The sequence below is a fragment of the Panthera leo genome, chromosome A1 (assembly GCF_018350215.1).
Source record: "Panthera leo isolate Ple1 chromosome A1, P.leo_Ple1_pat1.1, whole genome shotgun sequence".
Taxonomy (NCBI): Eukaryota; Metazoa; Chordata; class Mammalia; order Carnivora; family Felidae; genus Panthera; species Panthera leo.
The window spans coordinates 38187910-38206602 of NC_056679.1; positions in this window are offsets into that span (position 1 = coordinate 38187910).

Here is an 18693-nt window from a genome sequence, read left to right on the forward strand (position 1 = left end):
CAGATTGCAGCAAGATTGATTTTTTAGTGCTTTATATAGCCTCATCTTTCCTTACTTATTGCCATATGTTTTCTACCTCCTCACTTTTAATCAGTCTCACAACACTGTCTAAACAATCAAAATTTAAATTGTTTCATAACTATTCAAGCATAGAGCTTTTTATGCTCCCTAACTATGAAATTCTCTGTGATTATTTCTAGTAGGGACACGTGCCTTTCCTTTGAAAAAATAACTTCCTGTAAGTTATGCTTTTGATTTTTTTCATCTAAATTAAATTGATGTATTTTGATAGTTGGCACATATTGATTTGCTATCAAATTATATCTCTATGATGTGCAACACTTTATATAAACTGTTTCTTATAAACTGATATACAAGCATCACTCTACTTTGCAGTTTATTTTATGAGGCTACTAAATAAATCACTACAAAAGGAGAATATTTTTAAAGCAAAAAAAACCTAGTTTAAAAAAGCCCAGCAGAGACATATGGAAGAGAACAGGGAAATAAACAGACAAAATAATCTCAACTGATTCTTTCTATGTTCTGAAGTAGGTATATGGAAATATTGCTAGCATAATATAAGCAACACAACAGTTGGTCAAACAATTTAAGAATTCTTTTGACTCTATCTATAGTACTCTTTGGCACTGAGTACTCAACTCAACATCCCTTTATGTGTATGTAGAATACAATAGAATAGAATATAGAATATGGGGTACATGGATATATATGCCCTTAATGTACCAGGTCTCACAGGTTCCTAGAACAATTAGTGTGAGCATTTAACAACATTGCATTTTAGAGACAGGCTTTAGTGATGAAAAGGAAAAGCTGTGTCCCAATATGAGGATATAGTTAAAGGATACAGTTTTGTAACTGATAGAAGTGACCAAAAAGTGAGCAGGGTGTTCATTACAAGGGGCTCTGGATCAGTCCTGGAAAGTTTCTCAAGGCAGAAAGCTTGGGCAATGATCTAGCTCACCTCATTGTTTACTGTTTCTAAGAATCCCTGACCTCCATTGTTTGATGTCTAGGATCTCGAAAACTAATGTTTAAATTGATTGTTCTTATTCCTCCTTCTTGATTGATTCAGTTGGGAATAAATGCTAGCCCTGCTTTCCATCTTGGTTGGATGCAGAAATTATTTGTTCTATATATTAATGGCACTTAAAAAACAAGGTCCAATGAGCTCAAAGTTATAATCTCCCCCACTTTATGCAGAGAATGAATTAGACTAATACACTTTAATTTTCAGACTATCTTGAAATGCTTAATGAAGAGTATAGTTACATATTTACTTAATAGCACATTTTTCATCAGTATTGAAATGTTTTCTTAATTCTTATTCCTGCATTTTTAATACATGTTTCTTCAGTTCAAGTGCTCATCTCTTCTTGAAGTTTCACTTTCTTTCCAACCACACTGATGATTTGTTATGCCATTTTATCAGCCTTCTGAAAGTTGAAGAGAAATGGAGATATAACCATCACTTACTCAAATGTCAAAAATTAAGCCAATTAAAGGAAAAAAAGAATTCAGTGCTAAAAAGGGACAAGGACATTCATTATTCTGAGAGTTTCTTTGACTATTTGGATTTGTCATATTAAGCTATGTAGGAATATCTAGATGGCTTATAATTTTCAGAACAGTTCCACATTATCTCAAAAAAGTTATTTTTAATCTACAGCTGTGAATCTCCCTATAAGGAAAAGGCCTATTTTAGGATGTGGCAATATTGGGAAAGACAATCAAAATTTGCTTTATATACTGTTTAAATTTATGCATAGTAAACATTCTTTTTTTAGGACTTCAAAATATTCAAAAATCAACATCCAAATACCTTTACTTGGCATGTTGTATACTTAGTCATAAAATCATGGCATTTAAGAGCTATTGAACACCACAAAAATGATCTGGCCCAGTAATTTTTACCTATAGATAAGGAATCTATGGCCCAAAGATCATCAGACTCAAGGCCACAGAGGTAATTAGAAACAAAATCATTCATTCAACCAAACATTCACTGAGAAAGGAAGTGGCTTGACAGAGCCGAAAATAATCTCTGCCACTAATGAGGATCTTAAGCTCGTATTCTGGTAAAGACAATAAAACGTGTATATGGATGAATCATAGGGTGCTCTGAGAGTTTATACACTGGGTGGGGAAGGTCAATGTTCTGGCTTTCCCAGAATGGAGATACAGAGGCCAAATGTTCAAGATGACCAAGTTTAACCAGGACAGGAGAGGAGAAAAGAGTGAGCCAGGAAAGAAAATGGTGTGGATAAAAGCCATAAGTTTAGAAAGAGAATGCCCCTTTAAAAACTGCATACAATTTAATAATATTTGTTAAGAGATGAGTCAGCTGAGTGATAGTGTGAGAGGAGTCTCGATAATTAGGCCATGAAAGGACTTTAGATGTATTTTTTCCTAAAAGGATGTAGTCATTGAAGCAATTTTTGCCAATATTAGTAGTACAATAAGCAATAGAACATCTCAAAGTCAATTCTGAATTCATACCCTAAAAATATTTTGCCCAGGTTTATATACATTAAATATACTACCCTTGGTGTAAAGCCTTCAAAATTATCTTCTAACAGAACATTCTCTTATTATGTGAATACCTACCAATTGCACTAAATCAGAGGAAATATTAAAATAGGAGACAAGAGATATGAATGGCATACTCTATTAGTCACCCTTGATCATAATTCCAACATCTAAAACATGGGGGTATACACACACAGGCAATATTTTCCAAGTCATTGGAACTAAACAATTCATGATCAACTTTAATTAAATATACCTATTTATCCACTTTAAAAACCCATAGCGTGTATGTGGCCATGTTCTTCTAGAACACTTTGATCATATTTTACATTAGGAAACAAACAGTTTAATTTTTCATATGTAGAAATGGAGATTTAGTTATTTTTCTCAGCAACTGTTACTTAACCATAGTAGAAATGCAATACCAGGCTCTGAAATACTGAACAAAAGATGTACATTCAATTAACTAAACTTTAGTAACTTTTTGTGACTAGTTGACATATAGTACTCTAGTTTCAAGTGTACAACATAGTGATTCCAGAAGTTTCTAGGTTATGCTGTGCTCACACCAAGTGTAGCTTCCATGTGTCACCATATAATACCATTCAGTATCACTGAAGAGATGCCTCATGTTGTGCCTTTTATTCCCATGACTTATTCATTCCATCTGGAAGCCTGTATCTCCCACTCCTCTTCCTCCATTTTCCCATCTTCCCCTGTTTCCAAAGAAGTGATACTGATGGCCAACACACACATGAACAGATGCTCAACATCACTTATCATTAGGGAAATGGAAGTCCAAACCACCATGAGTTATCACCTCACACCTGTCAGAATGGCTAAAAAAAAAAAAAAAAAAAAAAAAAACAACACAAGAAATAGCAAGTGTTGGTGAGATTGTAGAGGAAAATGGAACTCTGGTGCACGGTCATTGGGAATGTAAATTGGTGCAGCCACTGTAGAAAACAGTATAGAGTTTCCCCAAAGATTCAAATTGAAATACCATGTTTAGTCTAGTAATTCCACCACTGTGTATTTACCCAAAGAAAACAGAAACACTAATTCTAAAAGATCTATGTACCCCTATGTTTCTTGCAGCATTAGTTACAATAGCCAAGATATGGAAGTAACCTAAGTGCCCACAGATAGATCAAGTAATAAGGAAGTTGTGGTACACACACACACACACACACACACACACACACGGATATTACACAGCCACAAATAAGGATAAAATTGTGCCATTTGCAACAACATGTATACACCTAGAGGGTATTATGCTGAGTTAAAGGAGTCAGAAGACGAATACCATAGGATTTCACTCACATGTGGAATCTAAAAAAAAAAAAAAAAACTGAAGAAACAAACACAAAACAGAATCAGACCTATAAACAGAACAGACTGATGGTTGCCAGAGGGAATTTAACATTGTTTTTTTTTTTTTATATTTCTATTAGCAGTGCTTATTTGAAGTTTTAATTAATCGGAGTTTTTCAATGCCCATCACTTAAACATTCTCTATACCCAACATGGGGTGCAAATTCACAACACCAAGATCAAGAGTGGCATCCTCTACCAACTGAACCAGCTGGGCACCCCTAGATGGAACCATTAAATTTTTTTAGTATTTATCTTTGAGACACACACACACACACACACACACACACACACACACACACACACACAGTGTGAGTGGAGGAGGGGCAGAGAGAGAGGGCGACACAGAATCTGAATCAGGCTCCAGACTCCAAGCTATCAACTCAATAAAAGAGCCATCAGTTATTCTGCCAATGATACTACCCTAAATATACTAATAGTGTAATTCTTACTGATAGAACAATACTATAAGGGAAAGAAGAGATCAAGACTAGTTTTAATAGAAAGATAATAAAGCATAAACCCTGAGGCAACAAGTGAGGAAGGGAGGTCTGTATGTGCTGACAGAAACAAGGCTGGATTTATTTTCCCTAGAGAGTTGGTGAAGCTTAGCCCACATAAGGAGCAGTGTGGCTAATAAGGAGAGACTGGCTGAGAGGGAGCAGGGAAGGCCCACTACAAATTCTAGCGCCAGAAAATGGTGGTCTCAAAGATAACCAGTTTCATGGGGAAGAATTCATGGCATATGCTCTAGTGCCTTTGCAGTCTGCTGGAATCATGACCAAGTACTCCCTCTACCACCACCTGGAAAGAAAATGTACTAGAGACAGAGCTATTATATCAAATAGAGGATGTGCAGTTCAATCTGAATACAGGATCAACAATTTTTTAAATATATGTCCCAAATATCAAATGGGGTATATTTTTATTTTTTAAAAAAATCCACGGTGTTTGATTCATCTTTAAATGACATACTACATTTTTATTGCCAAAATCTTGACCATCATACATGTTCTCACAGTACCCAGAGGACAAGTCAAGGCAAGCTCAAAATTCTGTTGTGGAATAAAGACAAGAAACAGTCCACTCATCTCTTCTTGGGGTTGAACTGAGCATTTAGAGCCCCCATAACTGTGACAAGAGGAAGGGGTTGAGTACTCCTGCTACAACTGTATAATTTTCCCTAATAAATACATTGCAAAGGGGTAAAAAGTATTTTCCTCATTTCCAATTAAAACTCTCTCAAGTTGAGATATAAAACTTCATCTGACTCTCTCGGGGAAGTGGGAGTAGTTCTTTAACATTTTCTAAGCTCAAGTCAATGTCTCACATTCAGAAATTTGCTTTAGTTGATTTACATTCTCCCTATCATTTTTCTAGAAGTGAAATAAGAACTTCTTCAGATCCTTATCTATATGGAATTTTTTTTTTTTTTTTTTTTTTAGTAGGCTCCACACTAGGCTCTGTCCAGTGCTAGGCTTGAACTCACCACCCTCAGATCAAGACCCTGTTCTTGGTCTTAATGCCTTTGGGTGTAGATGCAGCTGTTTATTTTAAATTATTAATACTATCCACTCAAAAGTACTGAATTCCAATCTCACTTAACTGTTAAAAAATTCTGTTTCACTCTAAGCTCTCCTCAAAGTACCCAAATGCATTGATTTGAGGAGTATTTGGAAGGTTTTCCTTATTTGAAAAAAAAAAAAAAACGTGTATCAGTATATTTCTGAGATTTGGGGGGCTCCAAATTTATATACTTTTCATAGCATAGCAATAAATGTAATTTCAAGCTATTAAAAATTTGGGGGACATGCATGGTAGTGATTGACAAAATGCCATGTGGTTCTACAGAAAAAGTACATGATTCTTACACATCAAGTCGATTAGAGCTAATTCACTGTGGAAAAAATTGTTCAGATTATCTCTTGAAAAAAATCTAGTCATTCACCACTGACATAGATATGCTTCCATTAATGACTATTCTGGCTATGAAGATGAACAACATGCTTTCATCTGAGAAAATTATAAGGGCAACTGCTGTGTGTTTAAATCCATCACAGGCTTCCTGGAGGCATAGCAATTAGAAATGGAAAAGGACTGTTTGGTCATCTCCCCCCATCTTTCCATCTAGGCAGGCTTTTATCCTTGAGTAAATTCTCTAGGGCTTTGTCTAATCTACTTTTACATAACTCAAATGGAAAACTTGGAAGACTTTACCATAGTCTAAAAGATCTTGCTGCTGGGAATTATTATAATGATAATAAGCATACTTTTGCTCTGCTTAATTCCCTACTACTTTTCTCTCTGCCTCCTGGGAACAACCTTGAGCAATTCCACACATGTTCCCCTCCCCCTTGGTGGGCCACCGTTCAAATAATCACAACTGTTGATTAAATGTGTTAGGTTGAGCATGATCAAGTTTGGAAAAAATGATTTGGATATCTTTTAGCAACTCTAGGTCTGCCAATCCTTCTAGCATCTTTGAAATTAATGAGAAACCTAACAGAGGAAGATGAACCTCTAGTAAAATAAAGAATTAATAATCATCATTACAAGAGCTCTTTTGAACGTTTGAGGTTTTCATCCAGGCAAATTTTAGTGATTTGTTAAAGATATGAAAAAATATGAAATATGTCAAGAATATCTTCAGAAGCATCTCTGTTTCCATTTATGCAATTAGCTGCTCTAGCTTCCCAGGACTCTCGCTATTTATTTACTGCCAGCTGCTTTTCCAAAGTGATTTTTGTCCAAAACCTCTATCTTCCCAACGAAAAAGTCCTCTGTCTATAATAAACAACCCACTTAATAGCTGCTTTGTGGATTGCAGCAATATGTTCAGACCAAATTGGTATTGAATGACAATACCAATCTTCTAAGAAACATTTACATTTGAATATAATCATGACAATTTTAATTCCATTAAACAATAATCTAAGAAATGTAGGCACAACAGAATTCCTAGAATTAGTATTAGTATCACTAAAATGAAAATTCTTTGAGGATATTTTTGTTTCTCTAATATAGTCCTAGTTCCTAGATTCTTGCATTTAAGTTCAATGGATAAAAAGTTTTTCTTTCAATAATTCAAATCACCATGGGTAGGGCAACTGAAGACAATACCACTTACTGCCTTACATTAGATCATTGATTGAAGAATTTTTCTTGAGTCAACATAGTTATCTGCTCATTATTCACACATTAACGTTTCAGTATGGAATCAGGCTTTATTGTGAGCAGGGAGTAGCTATGAAAATCCAACAGGGGTGCAAGGCGAAGAATTTCCTGTTAAGATGTGTTATATAGTCTTAATATTACAATTCAGAATTAGAAGAAAATAGAGAATCTCTAGAGAAATATCTTGGTCTGCTTAAAAGGTAATGCACATTTCTAAGTGATCTGACTTGTTAGTATGTAATTGTGTATAGTAACCTGTTATCACACTATGTATTTCTGTGTTTTTTGGTTGTATTGTTTTCTCTTCCATTTCTTATTTTGGTTTTCGAGTCTTCTTTTTTCCATAGTTAATAATGTTAAAGCATTGCCAATTTTTTTTTTTTAACTGGTCATTACTTTAAATGTTAGGCTATTGTTTATTCTGGTCTCTGTTTCTAATTTTTTTTTTTGTTATTTCCTTCCTCTGCTAAATTTCAGCTAAGTTTCTTTTTTCTAGTTCCTTGTGATGTAGTGTTGTTTTTGAGGTGTTTTTCGTAATACAAGCATTAACAGCATAAATTTTGCTATGGGATGTAGCAAAAGCAGATGTCATAGGTTTGGGGATATTATGTTTTGTTTTCAGATATACTCTGATTTGCTGTTTGATTTCTTATTTGGTCCATTGCTTGTGTAGTATGTTCTTAAATATTTACATATTAAATATTTAATATTTACATTGTAGATTCAAGCTTTATTATTTATCTTTAGTTTTATACCATTATTGTTGGAAAATATACCTGGTAGCTTTTTAGTCTTCTTAAATTTATAATATTTGTTAGGTCTCTTTTTACGTGATTTAACCAGGGGATTCTTCAGTGTGCATTTGAAGAAAATGTGTATTCTATTTTTCTTGGACGGAATGTTTTATATGTAACCTTTAGAACCATGTATTTTGGGGCACCTGGCTGTCTCAGTTGGAAGAACATCGGACTCGTGATCTCAGAGACATGAATTTGAGCTCGACATTGAGTACAGAGATTATTAAAAAAAATAGATTTAAGATTTCAAAGAAAGACCATGTATTCTGAAGTAGACTTCAAATAAAAAATGTCCTTGTTGGAAATAACAGAGTACTCATTTAAAAGAAAGCACATCAGAGGGGAGGTAGGCTGGGAAATTGGGTGAAATAGGTGAAGGGGATTAAGAGTACATTGATCATGATGAGCACTGAGTAATGATGTGCAGAATTGTTGAATCACTATATTGTACACCTGAAACTAACAGAACACTGTATGTTAACCATATTGGAATTAAAATTAAAAAACTTAAGAGGTAACATACAATGTAAACTGAGAATTTTCTAATTAAATTTATCCAATGGCAAAGTAGATATTAACAGAGAAGTCATCAATTCATTGACATCATGGTTCAGTGCTTTTTTTTTAAATATTTATTTCGAGAGAGAGAGAGAGAGAGACAGAGAGAGCACATGAGTGGGGGGAGGGGTGTGGGAGGAAAAAGAGAGAAGAGAAAGAGATTCCCAAGCAGATGCTGGGTTCGACCCCATGAACCAGGAAGGAGATCATGACCGCAACTGAAATCAAAAGTCCGACACTTAACCACTGAGCCACCCACATGCCCCAACATGGTTCAGCTTTCCATCTTAACCAAAAGAAGCTTATGAAACACGATGTTATTAGCTGACTAAAGAGGGGATTTTCTAGGCCTGGTGCTAGGTACTCAAAGTAAGTTAATGGTTATGCTCTCTTAAGGCAAGAGCTTTAAAAAGAGAACTGGTGACTGTCAAAAATGACAAACAGAAATTGAACTTTATATCACAATACTTTTTTTCTTAAGAAAAAAGAACTACATTCAAAGCAATCTTATGTGTTCTGCTGTATTTGAGAAATTAAATGTAAAATAGCACATGGATTTTCACTCATTTTATTTACAAAGAGACATGTTCAAAGAAAGCAGGACATTCAAAATAAACATTCATTTTAGCAGTCATAAAGTTTTATAGCTATTGTCAAAATCATAAGACTTAAAATGGGAAGCTGTTTTATGTTCAAAGTATAGCTACGTTTGATCAATTAGGATTTATAGAGATGGAAATCAGTTTCTTTTATTTCTGCCACTAAGAAAAATGTGCATGAATTTTTATAATAGAATCTGTCAGTTGTCCTAAGTGCTGACCATCTCACTTAGATTGTTGAGAGCAGGATGGGGAAATTTTCCTGTCAAAGCATTCATAGTGATAGGGTAGGATTGGAAGACTATTACTAATGTCATGGGCAATGATTAAAAAAAGCTCCAGGTTTAATCCCTTCTGGCTTTATTGAAAGAACTACCAAAGTGACATAGTGTCTTAACCCACAGGCAGATTTATTAGGGTAGAAATCTCTCTTGCTTTGTATTTAATTAGCTTAGTCTGTGGAGGGAACCTGGTAGCAGGGAAATTTCTCACTCTGACACAAAACATTGAACAATGAACCATACTTCAAGCTAGTAAAAGAGAGGCAAGGACATTCTAATAAATTAAAGACTAAGGAGAAAATATGGCTATCAGATCATATCTTTAGAACAAGAACATATCCCCATGTCTTTATCACTTAATTCAAAAGCTTCTGTTTGCCTGATTTGGCTTGGCACACTAAGTGGGAAAACAGGATAAATGGTAGCACTTGGGATCATGGGATCCAACTTGTTACAAACTCAGTTATGAAAAATTGACCATTGTTTAATTGGGACATTACTGAATTACAACACCAGCAATAAAACAAAACTGAATTTTATGTATCAAAAAGATATAAAAATTTGATTAATAAAGAAAAATAAATGAGGCGACCATGCAGATTCTTCTTTGGTTCATCAAGAAAATTAATAAGTTTTAGTCAATTAATCAAGATCCTAAGTCAGGAGACTTTGTTCAGTACATACCAGGAAAAAATATATAAGGTTAAATGTGATTATCTGTAATATTGAAAAAGATAGATTTAATAGATTTTATCATGTTATCTCAGAAACTTCTTGTCATCTCAGTGTATTTGTGGAAGAATTCATCTTTTGAATCACTAGCAAATATAAGTATTTTAAGCATTTGGGAAGCAAAAAAACTCCAAATACCAAAAAAACAAACAAACAAACAAAAAAAACCAATAAACAAACAAAAAAAAAAAAACAAAGTGAAAGAAAAACCCTGAACAGTAATACTGCTCAGAATCCATCTAAGAGATACAAGATTTAAAAAGTCACCACATATTGAGCAAAATTGAAGAAGACATAAGAAAGTGGATAGATTCAAGGCAATTTCAATTAAAATCTCAGCAGAGTTTATGCAATGGACAAGCTCTATTTTTCTAGCTTTAAGCGCCAGAGAAAAAACAGCCAAGAAAATTAGAACTTATGTTTAGGAATTTTTAGTACAATGTATCAAGATATCATAAATTCATTATTAAGAGAGTCTGCTATTGCATCAAGAGTAACAAACCAATGAAACAAAACCAGGAGGGAATAAAGGAAAAATCTTTGAACACCTTTATCAAAACTCAAACAATTCATGGAAATCAACGCAGGTGGATTAAAGATCTTAAGATGAAAAAAGTTTCTAAAGGATAACAGAGAAAATCTTCATAGAATGAGATTGGTGAACATTTTTTTTTTGAATAGGCAAACGAAAAAACCAAAACCAAAACAAAACAACAACAACAACAAAAAAACAACCCTAAGTTGGGCCATGTTTATATTAAGGATTCCTTTTTCAAAAAGCGATATCATTAGAGTATCCTAAAGGCAAATTAGAGAATGTCTTATACAACAGAGATCGTTAGATATAAGTGTTATGAAAATAAATACTACAATAAGATGGCAATATACGCCCAAATCACTAAACTTAAAGACAGAAAATGCTAAGTGCTGGCAAGGTCATGGAGTAACTGAAAACTAATACTCTGCTAGGGAAAAGCTGTCTGTAGTATCTACTATGAGCAGAACATTTGCAAATCTTACAAAGAAGCATTTCTATTCCTGAGTAGATGACATAAATCTCTGTATTTGTATAACAACAACAAAGAAATCTTGATGAGAAAATTCCAAGCAGAACTATTTGTAACAGCCCCAACTAACTACCCAGTAACAGTAGAATAAACACTACCATTTCTCCACCAGTAGAATGGAGACTTCACAAATATTAACAAAACACTCCTGCCTGCCACAATCCGGATGAATCTTACAAACATAGCATTGAGCAAAATAATCCAGACAGAAAAGATTACCTACTTAGAATCCATTTACATAATGAACAAAATCAGACCCAAAAAACAATTTCGAAGGAATGAGCTAGGACTTACCTTTAGGTAAAGGAGGCACCTACTGCTTTAAGAGGACTTCTCAGAACCAGGATGGCTCTGGGTTCTGATAACATCCCCCTTCCCAGCCGTAATATTTACATGGAAGAAAAAAGTTTACCTACCTTTAAGGTGGTATACAGGAGAGAAAACACCATGCCATGAAGAACAAACACCATACCAGTCACTCATCGCTCGGGATACGTATAATGAAAGAAACAAGCCTTAGCAAGGTCAGATGAGCTCAGCTTGGAGAATCTCTCAGATCTTAGGTTCCTTTTTTAGTGGTCATTATCTGGCTCACATGTACTCAATCAATCTGTTATTACTAAGCCATCTCAGCTGCCAGTACAGATGCTTGGTTTGGTAGATCAGCTTGGAGTTGGTAATAAACTCTCAACAATTAGACTTTAATAATTCAAGGAGGATTCGGCCAAAGGTCAAAGTCTTAGACTTCCCTGAGGCTAGAGAAAAGGCCATATATTTGTCTGTCTTTTCCATTGATACTTTAGTTTTAAAAAATTACTTAGGGGCACCTGGGTGGCACAGTCGGTTAAGCGTCTGGCTTCGGCTCAAGTCATGGTCTTGTAGTTCGTGGGTTGGAGCCCCACGTCAGGCTTGGTGCTGACAGCTCAGAGCCTGGAGCCTGCTTCAGATTCCGTCTCCCTCTCTCTGCCCGTCTCTCACTTGTGCTCTCTCTCTCTCAACAATAAATAAACATCAAAAAATAATTAAATAAAAACATTTTATGCTACATGTTACTTAAAAATTACTAATTTTTTTCTTAAAATGGTTTTACTTATTTTGGAAATCAATAGTCCCAAGTCTAAACAACTAAATTGATTCTTTCTTGTTGCATAATTCAGATTACCATTAAGGATATGCAATTTTTATTGGCTATAAGCTAGTAATAAAATATTTTATTTTGAAATAGAAAGAACAGTAATATTTGGTCTGAAAAAAATTTTTCTATCAATTTTCTTTGATAAGCTGTATGTAACATATTTTTTTTTAATTTTTTTTAACATTTATTTATTTTTGAGACAGAGAGAGACAGAGCATGAACGGGGGAGGGTCAGAGAGAGGGAGACACAGAATCTGAAACAGGCTCCAGGCTCTGAGCTGTCAGCACAGAGCCCGACGCGGGGCTCGAACTCATGGACCGCAAGATCATGACCTGAGCCGAAGTCGGCCACTTAACGGACTGAGCCACCCAGGCACACCTGTATGTAACATATTTAAGAGGCTACAGTTACTGAGATGTGTATATAGTGTAACACTCTTTAATGTATAACCATTTTATAAAGTATCTAATTGGATTAGATAATTTCTGGTTAGAAAATTCTTACTTTAAATATACTTTTTAAAACAACATACTTTGCAATTGTCTACAGAAAATTCACACATTTTTAAACTAAATACCTAGCTGTACACTGCCATAAATTTTTTTTTTTAATAATAGGAAACCCTCAATATTCATTGAGAGTTGCTTATTTTGCATCCCACAGACCCGGAAAGTTCCTTCTTTGTCTCTGGCCTTCTTCCCTAGGCTTAATTGATTTAGCACTTACCACTAAGTTGTCCAGGTGAATGACATTATATTCCAGATGCTTCTTCTCTATACCAGTTAGTTTGTTAACTATTGTTCTGGCTTCCCTTCTGTTTAGTACCTTCTTGCATTTACAGAAGTACCACGTTTTCATAATAAATTATATAATGACTCTATACTTTGTCTCTCTTTCTTTTTCCAAGTATCTGTCATTTTTTACTTGTCTGATGTTACTATACAGCAAATGCTGTGGGAAGGAGGAGAAAGTAGGTGTGAGAAGGGAAAGCAAGAAATTTGGAGAAGGCAGAGATGTCAAAGTATGTTCATATATTAAAATAAAATTTATTCTCATAAAGAAAATAGCCACAGGAGAATCAGCAACATTTATCTTTTTTTTTTGTTATGATAGGTCAATATAATTTTGTTCATTTATTTTATATATATTTCTCATTTCTTTCAAATATTATCTTTGAAGATGTATCATATACCTAATGCTTTTTTATTTTTATATTTTTTGGGGTTTTGTTTTTTTCTTTTTTTTAATATAGTTCACTGTCAAATTGGCTGACATAAAGTCTGTACAGTGTGCTCTTGGTTTGGGGGGTACATTCCTGTGATGCATCACTTACATACAACACCCAGTGCTCATCCCAACAAGCACCCTCCTCAATGCCCACCACCCATTTTCCCCTCTCCCCCAGCCCCTCTCAACCCTCAGTTTGTTCTCTGTATTGAAGTGTCTTTTATGGTTTGCCTCCTTCCCTCTCTGTTTATAACTATTTTTTCCCCTTCCCTTCCCCCATGGTCTTCTATTAAGTTTCTCAAGTTCCACATATGAGTGAAACATGTATTTTTTTAAGTATATTTATTTATTTTGGTGGGGGCGGGGGACAGAGAGGGAGAGAGAATCCCATCAGCACAGAGCCCAATATGGGACTCCAACCCATGAACCACGAGATCATGAGCAGAAGTGGGACACTTAACTGAGACACCCAGGTGCCCCCTCTAATGCTTTTCTAAAAATACATTTACTTTGGGGCACCTGGGTGGCTCAGTCAGTTAAGCGACCTACTCTTGCTATCAGCTCAGGTCCTGATCTCACAGTTCGCGGGATCAAGCCCACATCAGGCTCTGTACTGACTGAGGAGCCTGCTTGGGATTCTCTCTCTCCCTCTCTCTCTTTGCTCCTCCCCCACTCATGCTCTCTCTATCCCTCTCTCTATCCCTCTTAAAATAAATAAATAAACATTTTTAAAAATCACTAAAAAATAGATTACTTTTAGTTTAGAACTGTGTTTAAAATTGACATTAAATATTTCATGATAATTTTACAATATTAAAATTTCAAATCTGAGCATTTGGATACTGAATCTCTTTTATCTGATTCCCCTGCTAATACTTCTTTTTCCTTGCAAACTTTTCTTTCTTTCATACCTTAACTACCACAAGGTCAAGCTTACAGGGAAAGTTACAAGACAGCAGATTGATGACTATGTAAAGTTGAAGGAGAGGCCATGGAATTCATTTAGTCCAGCATAATTTAATAATTTAATGAGCTTAACATAAAGATACAAATGTGAGCTTCAGCTTCACCTGTACTCTTTCTACTCTTGTCTGCCACACTCTTGAAAACACTTATTCAAACACATACCCTCCATTTGACTAAGAACTTATAGAAGTTTATTAAATAAAAGATAAGTGTAACAAGAGGTGAAGGTAATTGAATGAATTCACCATTAAATGGAAAAGCTAGAAGCAGGTCCATATACATACTGACTGAATCGCAGTGAAAATCTAATTTTTAGTTCTCCATATTAATCCTGACACTGTTGTACCAGCATTAGGATTGGTAGAATTCTTCATATTAAATGATTCTCCCAATATCCCATCAGAAAACATTCTTCTTCAGTCCAGGTGAGGAAAGATAGATTAAGCATACCACTTTTTCTGCTGTCTTCTTGGTATTATCACTTTAAGATAGGAAATATTTTTTATTACTTACCTATTTCTTAAAATAATATTGCAATATTTTTCTTCTACATTTAACTTTTTAATTTTACTTTTATGAAAAGTCAAGTCTACTAAATAAAAAAAACTGGATCTACTTTATCTCTTATTTTTGATCATTTGAAGATCTGACATCATATTTAGAAGGAATTATTTAGTAGGAATATCAAACCTTTGCCTTGAAAGTTCAAGCTCACTTTGATATGTGCATAGATCGAAAATATCCACAAAAATCAAATACTGCAAATGATTCATCTTGTTATGTTTAAATGAAGATGTGCATATACTTTAAACTAAACTGAAACCTAAATAAAATATTCAGTGACCCCATCAACTTAAATTTTATAGGGCTTAAATAGTTGTTTGTAGAACAGGTAATAAAGTGAAAATGTAGGTAGAGAATGAGTATAAAAATTAGCATGGTAAGTGTTGTATCTTCATTGTATGTATTGAGATAAATCATATGGGAAAATACTATTAGGAGGTAACAAAAGTATCAAAATGTATTAAGATTCTGTTTTTGTTCTGTGATTTTTGTATCAGTACTAGAAACAAATAAAATTACTTCAAAATCTTTAGAAACTTGAAATTTTCCCCACTAAATTTGACCTTCATGATAATTTGGATCTCATAGGTAAAACATTTAAACACATCTACATAGAAAACTCTAAAAGCAAATTTTCTTATTTTTTCCCTATATCAATAATTTGTAAATGAAGCAAATTTATAAAAACAACATGATGATATTTTAAAAATTGACTAAAATAATCAACTTTTACTTATATTTTAATTGGACAAATGTAGACCAAAACTGTTTTTATCCTCTAAATTTATTGTGATATATAACTTTCATTATTATGATGCATGTAAGAATAGTCTAGTCAGATTTTTGTTATTTTTTTCATTTGTTAGATTTAGAATCATTAAAGAATCAGTTTAATTTTATATTCAAATATAAAATTATTATTTTTGATTATCATTTATTTTCAGAATTAATAGGTTCAAAAAATATTTTCAAATTCAAGTACTGAAAAAGAAACATATTTCCCCTAAATCTCAAATAGCTGGAAAATGTATCACTTTTATAAACTTTATCATTAATAACCTTTTTTAAAACTTACTCATCTATTTTTCATTTTCTTTATTTCTAAATTTTTCCCACTTAACTGTCATTAAAAAATGTTTCTAAAAATGTAATCTTTTCTGTCTTGTAGTGAATTGGTTAAATGTCTTAATACTTATAGAATTTTACTTAATTTTATAAAAGTTGAAGGAGTCTCCATTGACAGGTTTAACTCCCCAACATAGTTATACTTAATAAATTAAAAAGATGAGGGGTGTCTGAGTGGCTCATTCAGTTAAGTGTCCGACTCGATTTTGGCTCAGGTCATGAGCTCAGGGTTCATGGGATGGAACCTCACATAGGAATCTGTGCTGACAGCACAGAGCCTGCATGGGATTCTCTCTCTCCTCTCTCTCTCTCTGCTCCTCCCCTGCTCTCTCTCTCTCTCTCTCCCTCTCGCCGTCTCAAAAATAAATAAATGATCTTTAAAAAAAAAAGATGAAATTGATTCTCAACATTAACCTTACACAAAAATAATTCTTAAGAATAACCAAAGAGCAAAAAGATCACTTATACAAAAGTATTTGGGAACATGACCTTGCAGTTTTGCATTATTTCCCCAGTATCTATAATGGTGCCTGGCATGTAGTACAAGGTCAATAAATGTGGGGAAATAGGTTCTAATTACATAAATGGGTTAGAAAAAAGCTTAGGGCAGAAGCCGCCACCACAGGTAAAAGCACCCGAGGTTAGCTAGCGGGATATGGTAATGGGATCACAAGTAACTTGTTATATCACCTGCAGGAAATTGCTTGCCATCTGATGCCAATGGACCTTGATCACAAACTCCACCTGCCCCCCAAGACCCTTTGTTTTTTACACACACAAGTTAATGGTGTCTGTTTTCTCCACTTTCATGTGTGTAAGATCTTGTTTTCTTCACATTCACCAAGTGGGTCATATCTTGTGAGCTCAATACATATGGAGACGAAACGCCTGTTTGGGGCTCTTGTCTCCTCCCAGACAGCCTCTCTCATATTCATTTCTGCATCTGCTCTCTTGCTGGACAAGAGAGAACTCCAGACTCATGGTCTGTGACAAATAAATACTTTTAAATAAATTTTGTTTAACAGTCTCAAACCATTTTATCATTTTTACTTGATGGACTCTGTTAAATAATTTGGTAGACTATTTTAAAAGTTATAGTGCATTATCTTAGAGTGACACAGAGGATGTGAAGGAAATATTACTCAAAAGTCATATATTATTATCTAAAGATACTAGTTTAAAGCCAAATACAATAAGAAATTTCTCATTTGGGTTAAGTTCTTAGATCCATAGATATATTTTTACTCTATTGGCTTTTATGTCCAAAAAGAATAAAAGTTTAAAGAAGTCCTAAAAATGCCTGATAACCTCAGATGTTATGCAAATGTATGAGCCATTTTGCTAAGGTTTGTAAGAATAGCTACCATTTAATAAACACTCTGCACCCAGCAATATATAAGTACTTATTGATGTATTTTCCTACATAACCCTCACAATAATATTTTGAGTAATATAGTGTTAATTCTGTTTTATAGAGCAACAAATTGAGGGAGAGATTTACTTTCTCAAGGTGTCATAGCTAGTAATATCAGGAATATCATATATACAAAGTATTTAGCTCCAAATTTCATGCTCTTAATCATTTTGGCAAATTCCCTACTTTCATCATCCTTGATGGCTGCTGGACACAAAAATATAACATAATCCTCAGGCCAATGTTACCTTCTTATCATCTTCTATCTTGGTGCTGTCTATTAATAAAATGCATGTTTTTTTATAATGTGACTAAGTGGATTTCTTTTAGTGGAAAAATACTTTCTCTGTTTTCTCCTACTTCTCATATTTATGCCATTTATTTAATTGCTTCTGCTTTTCTTTTCCATTTGAGATATTTCTACTTTCCTTTTTCATTTCTTTTTTCTTTTCCTTTTTATTAGAGACTCATCTGATTATATGAAAGTAGATTTATATTGCTTTAATTGAGAGTTTGCCACACTTCTACATTCATTAGAAGTGACCAATGATTACCTTTTCCCATTTTTTTTTTAAATTTTTTTTTTTCAACGTTTTTTTTTTTTTTTTTATTTATTTTTGGGACAGAGAGAGACAGAGCATGAACGGGGGAGGGGCAGAGAGAGAGGGAGACACAGAATCGGAAACAGGCTCCAGGCTCCGAGCCATCAGCCCAGAGCCTGACGCGGGGCTCGAACTCACGGACCGCGAGATCGTGACCTGGCTGAAGTCGGACGCTTAACCGACTGCGCCACCCAGGCGCCCCTACCTTTTCCCATTTAAAAGAGAAACCAAACAACAAGAATAGCTTAATATTAAGAATCTTTTTCTTAGCAAATGCATTTCACATTGGTGAGGGCACAGTTTCATTCTTGCTAAATTTGCTTAGTAGTGCATAGCAATCTAAATAAATGTTAAGTAGACAAATTGCTTACATTAAAAGAAACAAAATGTTTTAAAATATAATAATTTAAAGGTTTGTAATTATACACAATTTTTATTAGGACAACAAACTCTGGTAATGTAATTAAAATACTCTGATTTCAAATGCTGAAAATGTCTCAAGGAGAAAATTAGTGCTACTTAAA